Raw genomic sequence first — 7,148 nt, forward strand, 5'->3', positions numbered from 1 at the left:
TTTCAAATCCGAAATCCGGATTTTAAAATCTAAATCCAGATTTCCCAATCGAACGTACCCTTTGTGTCCCAGAACAATGAAACGATGGCCATTTTGGTGTACCAAACCATTCCTGTGGGAGATGAACATTTTTGCCATTTAAAACTTTCTTTGTTCCAATGAATTTTCATAGCTGATCACCACGTGATTGAAAAGTGCTCGTTCCTTTTGGGGGGGCCCCCTTCAGAAATTTGGAGGGGCTTTTGCATCCAATCAGGGCACGGCAAATTTGAGAAAAGATTATTGCTATTGCAAAATGGCATAATAAAGAGTATTTATTTACACATAGCAGTGCCCAAATCTACATTTGAATTGCGCCAGTCATCAGTAAGTAGAGGAAGAAAATTTTATTTTAGAGCCAGAGTGAACAACAACTTGAAATCTGAACGACATGGGTATCTTCTACCCTTAAACAGGTGAGACAATCTAGTTTTATGAACTTACTCTCCAAACTTGTGGCTTACTGTCTCGGCAGTTCGAGACTCGCTCATTTGTTTTTAGAGTAAAGGGTCAACTTCCGGCCTCGCGTCAATTTTTCCTCTTGGAAAAATGATTTTGATGATTATCAGCAGCAGATAACTGCAAAGATTTGTTCAATAACGATTTTCGTTCTAGAAAACGGCATTCGCTTCGATCAACGCATTCGCCTCGATCAACCCGACCCAAAACTTAGTGACCGTTCGGAGTTCATGAAAATAAATTGTAGTCACAAAACGGCGAACCAGATCACCTTCAGTCTCATAGAAGACCATCCATTTGGATGTTATTTACTTTCCCTTTGGTGACGTCTCCACTTATAAAAAGAACGAACAAGAACTGAAACTTGTTTACAGAGGGAAATATGCAAGTATTAAAAAAATACTATTTCGGCCGGCTTCACTTCCTGCCGAGTATATGTTTACAATCAGGGATTTTTCCCTGCCTTTGTCATTGAAAACCGTCTTGCATTAAGCTTGGAGTTCAGCTTGAAAAGGAATTTATTCGCTGGCTCTTGTCATGAACATAGTTATCGCACCGACTTCTATAATACCAGCTGGTCAAACCTTTCTCCAGTAAACGATTAGAATTTATTTTTGAGCTATTCACGGTGCCGGTGCCCGTTATATTAATATCAAGCGTTCTTGGAATTCTTTTTTCTCTATTAATGCAACCGACTGCTTTAGCCTATGCTTTAAAATGAAGGAATGCGTGGATACAGCTCTGTAGCCCGGGTGGGCGGGGGGGGGGGGGGTGGGGGACGGGGAGTACTCCCAGTACTCCCTATAATCGCCTATACGGGGAGGCTCTGCCCGACAGGGGCATCTTTTTCAGGCTTCAGGTATGGTCAAACCCCGTTAATTCCGAACACCAAAAGGGCCATAGAAAGTGTCCGTATTGAGTGGGTTGGATTTAGAGAAAATGTAAGGACTTTCTTTCCCGAGGGAAAAAGCAAACTGTCCGTAACAATGAGGTGTAAAGCGGTGTTTGACTGTATAAAAAAGGGTAGTGATTTCACTGGTTAAAGTATATATGAAAGGGTAGGGAAATCTGGCATTTCGATCTGTAAAAAGGCTCACAATTAAAAGGCTAACAGATGCATTTTTTGGCTGTAAAAAAAGTCGAGAAAAAGTTCTGGTTTTGTTATATATTCATATTTCAAAGACAGTGCATTTACTTTACAGTGCAGTTAAGAATGCAAAGTTCTAAACCAGGGTATGTGAAACGGGCACCATTTGTCAATAGAAGGTATACGAAAGGGGTACCTTTTCGGTCAAAATTGGTGTATAAAATGGTAAGAGGTTGGATCTCGGGGTTAAGCCTCCTAGAGTGAAACTTTCGTGAGTACCCCCCGGGCTCTGTAGCCGTCAACGCGGTTTAGGGTCGTTAAGGAAAAAGCTTCAGAACAATAACAATTACTAGACCACAGAATCACAATATTCCAATTATTGTTTCCAGTGTTGCCTGCTCAGGCAAGTTAAGGCATGGGTTGAAAGGCTAAAAAGACCCCACAGCAAATGCAAAGATCTTTTTAACAAAGTAAAGGGTTCCACATAAATCTCACTAAAATAGTTTTGGATATTCCTTGGACCATGACGTCACAAAATCTGTTTTCTCAAACGGGGCAACGCTGTTAAACTTCAGGTTAAAAATACTTGTCATCAAATTGTCAGCCAAACTGTCTGGATTGTCAATTAGCCTTGCTGGGTTGGTAAAAGTAGTTTTATTAAGAGTTATTAAAGTCTTTTATAAGTCACCTGACCTGTTTTTCTTTATTTCGTAATCATTGCCCTACTTAGGCATTCATGTAAGGCTATTTCATATTATCCAGGCCATAGGTAAAACACTGGTTCCTAAGAATATGTGCTGCTCTTTCATTTCCTTTCCCCCGTTTTAATTTGAACATTTTGACCGTAAACGATCATTTGCAGGTCACGTGACTAATATTTCAACAATGAATATGTCACATATTGTTAAGGCTACCGAGCTAAAACTGTTTGCCAAGTTTCATGACGACTGATCAAAACAATCAGTTTCAAATGCCACTTCGCCAAATTATGCACATTATGAGGTGACCCATGCCTTAACATGCCTAAGTGATAATTAATTTTTATAAAAATCACATTAGTTTATGTGAAGGTTTTACTCTAGTTATCCGTTTGTTGGTAAGATAGGATAGGACGCACTACTTGTAGTCTGGTCTATCTCATGGAATGTTCGCGTTGCAGCGAACAAAGGAAGTTCTTGGCTACTGATATTGGCTACTTTCGTGAGTACCCCCCGGGCTCTGTAGCTGTCAACACGATTTAGGGTCGTTTAGGAAAAAGCTTCAGAACAATAAAAATTACTAGACCACAGAATCACAATGTTCCAATTATTTTTTCCAGTGTTGCCTGCATGATAATTTTCATAAAAATCACATTAGTTTATGCGATTGAAGGTTTTACCCGAGTTATCCGTTTGTTAGTAAGATATGTGGAATGTTCGCGCTGCAGCGAATTAACAAAGGAAGTTCTTGGCTATTAGTATTGGCTTCTAGACTTGGATAGGTGAGGTCAGGGAAAAGGGAAAATGAAATCAATGGATAAATTGATCTTATTAGACATCGCACATCGCACTGTCCTTCAGCACCTCCTTCCGTTTAAAGGAGTTAAAGCAACAAATGCGGGTACAAAAATTGACGGTTGGCAAGTGTAAAAAAACAAAACCAGGCCTTACAGAACAAAAACTCACTCCTGGATATCTCTAATTCACCGTTTGCTCCTTGGGAAGATTCCCAATACCTTCTAATTATTTAAACAATAGAACTTATCTGCCAAAGTAGCAGTGATGCAGCAGTTTTTGAAAATGCATGATAATGACTTCTTTGCAAAAACGTTTCATAGCGATGTTGAATTCTAGGTTTGTGGAGGTGATAGAGAACTAAAACAAGGCTGCAAAAACTCTTATTATAAGGTCGTCAACGCATTGATGCTTGGGGAAGGTTTTGACCGTCATGATGTTTTGCATCAATTCCTATTACAGACGAACCTTTACACCGAGTGTATTTATCGGCAAGGACAATGGTCGTTGTGGAGAGGGGAACAATCAGAGAATGATGAAATGTTTAAATATGATATTGTGTTTCCGTAGAGCGATTCGCCCCATGTATACTTAAAGCTACGGCAAAACGGACAACAAAAACGTCGCGCATTTTACCTCCCACATTTAAACCTGTCTCGCAACAAATCAAGTTTTGCAAGCACGTTGCGTAAATATTGGATTCTGGTTGGAAAAAAATTACACGGGAGTCGCGCTATACAAGTTTTCCTTGGGCCGGTAAACGCGCAATTTGTACAGATTTTCTTGTAAAAAGTAGAACTACTCTCTGCTTTTAGTCCATCAGCTAGGGGGGTTGTATGGCTCACTTAAGGGGAACAAACGAAACTTGTATAATCTTAATATTTAAGTAAAAAACCATCACAAAAATGCATGATAGCAAGGATAGAACGGCAGCTTTAACTTTGTAAATTGAATTTTAAATTTGCCACTCAAAACAAACCTTTGATTCCCTCTTAAAAACACTGAGATATTATTTTAGCATTGCTAAGGTTAGGCAAGATATGATGACGTCATATATGACGTCACAGTGACCGCCTTTCCCTCATAGAATTAGTGTCAACTGATTTCTCAATCATCTAAATAAGAAAATTTCCATTGACATAAACTAAACATTGGAAGTGCTTCTTCTTCACAATGGAGATGGGAGAAAAAGGCAAAAAACTATATGTAACATTGGCCCGAAAATTTCCATGAAAATCTTGTTTCACCACCCACCTACCTTAAAATCTTTCATCCGAAAATCCTGAAAGCTTTCCCCAAATCTTTTCCCACCAAAATGAAGCCCACTAAATGCCCAGCAAGAGAAAATAAAATAAGGCAAGAGAAGCAAAAGACGAGTGGAGGAAAGAAACGAAAAGAAAAAGTCAAGACTGCTGTGTCACTTTTAATTTGCTTTCTGTGCATGCCCGAACTTCGCAAGCTGATATTTTGCATGTGGATTAGAACGCTGCGAAATGTACGTCCTGCAAACAGCTCTGTGGTAATGTTTAGTACTTTATAGCCGGACAACGACTAGAAAACCGCTCGACTGGCTTCAAAAAGCGTTTTTCAGCAAAATTCCTAGGGGCGAATGGGTTAAATCGGTTATTACAGTTTAACACTCTAGTGGGACATCTTTTGTTTACACAACTTTACATTGCCAAAGGGAAATTTCGACTTTGTCTAAAATGAGAATCACGCAAAGTTAGCCCATATAGATGTACTATTTGAAATTTACCTCCTGGCACTAGATTTACTATGGGGAGGTCAATGAGACTCAACATATGTAATTGCAACCTCTTTGATTTAGTTAAAGCCCGTCAAAAGTATGAAGTTGCATAAAAGCTGGAACCAATGAATTAAATACTGGTAAGAACTGCATACTGGGCTCGAAAAAAAGTCCCATCCAGTAGTCCTGGACGAGACGATTTTGTTGCTTGGCAATTATCTTTTAAAGTTTATACATGCAATGCATGGCCAAGGGTCCAAGTAAGTCATTCCCTAACAAAATCATTAACTAAGAGAAGCAAGAAATGGCCCCAGATAAGAAAAAATGTGAGAGCTGCTTGTCCTAAGAACATGCTTTAATCTACGTTTTTTCAAGTCCGGTTGTGATATCTTTATTCTGAGTTATTATGTCAAATATAATCACAATAATGTGTCATTTGTTTTTAGGGATTGGCCCATCCTCTCTGAAATCCACTTAATGTAAGACCATGGCTTCCACTTCACTACCCATTCAGGAGCATCACCAACCTGATATCCCCGGCAAAGTAAAAGTCACCATTTTGGCCTCGGAATGGGGGTCAAGTAAAGAAGCATTTTCTACCTTAAACAGAGAGCTTGCCATACAACTGGCTAAATTCCCAGAGGTGGAAATCACTTTCTTTTTGCCAAGATGCACGGAAGGGGAAAAGAATCACGCTCTTAGTCACAATGTGAAGGTTGTTGAAGCAATACCGCGTTCTGGGTGTGATGAACTGCAATGGCTATGCTTTCCACCTGACGATTTGCAAATTGATATAGTTGTCGGCCATGGAATTAAATACGGTTACCAGGCACAAGTTATTAGAAGATCTAAAAACTGTCAGTGGGTGCAAATGGTCCACACAGACCCAGAGGAACTAGGAATGTTTATGACCTATGACAAGCCAATTTCAAAGGGCGAAGAAAAGCGCAAGACTGAAGTGGAACTTTGTGAAATGGCAGATCTTGTTATAGGAGTTGGACCCAAGCTGAGTGAAGCCTTCCGCGCATATCTCCGTGGGTCTCAGGAAGTCAAACGTGTTCATGACTTCACACCAGGAGTTTTTGATGAGTTTGTTAGTGTAAAGCAAAGTCACGAGGAGCAAAAACATTGTAGTGTCTTGGTATATGGCCGCGGCGATGATGAAGACTTTGAATTAAAAGGAATTGACATCGCAGGAAAAGCTATTTCTAAACTGCGCGACACTCACCTCGTGTTTGCTGGCGCCCCAGATGGAAAGCACGAGGCAATAGCAAGTCGATTAAGTGAACAATTTGGTGTTCCCAGAAGGCGCTTGAAGGTAAGAGGCGTCCCAAGCCTGGAGGAGTTGAAACGCTCGTTCAACGAGATGGACCTTGCACTTATGCCGGCAAGAACTGAGGGCTTTGGGTTGACAGGACTTGAAGCCTTGTCAGCTGGTCTTCCTGTGCTTGTCAGCAAAAACTCAGGGTTTGGAGAAGCCCTGTCCAACCTACCATTTGGGTCATCATTTGTCATAGACTCAGATGATCCTAAGGTTTGGGCAGACGCCATCGAGGCCGTCTTGAATAAAGACAGGCAGAAACGTCTTAAGGAGGCTGAGATCTTGCGCACTTCCTATGGAAAGAAATTCAACTGGGCCAAGCAGAGCAGAGATCTTGTAGACAAGATGATAAGCATAGTTCACGGTATGGCGTTTCAAATTTGTTGTATATACATTGTAACATATAAAAATTGGTTTAAAAGTAAAGTTGGAATGAAGTACTGTGTATGACAGCCTCAAGAAAACTTTAAAGGACAACTACAAAACTATCATTGCCTGAAACAAATATCCAAAACTGTTATTCTTAACGCTTACAAGTCCACGAAATAGACGAAATCCTGGAAGACTCGTGAAGAACGAGGTCATTTATTTTGTACGAGTTTTGGATTTTCATCGTGTTACTGTAATTAGGTCTTCCTTTGCTTTGCAGCCAACTGTTGCGTACCATTTTGTGTACTGTGCTTTTATTGAGATATGGAGGTGTGATAACCTAATTACAAAGTTGTCTCTTTACTTCTTAACCTGAAGCCATAATAATAGTTAAAACGTATTCAATTTACCTGGTGGCTTAAGTAAAGGTGGGTAACTTTAGTAGAAACAATAGCGTTAGGAAATAAAATTGAAAAAAGCCAGTTGACAAAATGATCAGAGATTGTTTCATTGAATGGAATAACATAAGAAGAGTGGAAATATATTTCGGCAGTTTGATAATTTCTTGGAAGTAAGTAACGTTAGGCGTGAAGCATAATTTAATTGCAGATGCTCAGGAAGGAGGTAATTCCG

The sequence above is a fragment of the Porites lutea genome, chromosome 5, assembly GCF_958299795.1.
Source record: "Porites lutea chromosome 5, jaPorLute2.1, whole genome shotgun sequence".
Classification (NCBI taxonomy): domain Eukaryota; kingdom Metazoa; phylum Cnidaria; class Anthozoa; order Scleractinia; family Poritidae; genus Porites; species Porites lutea.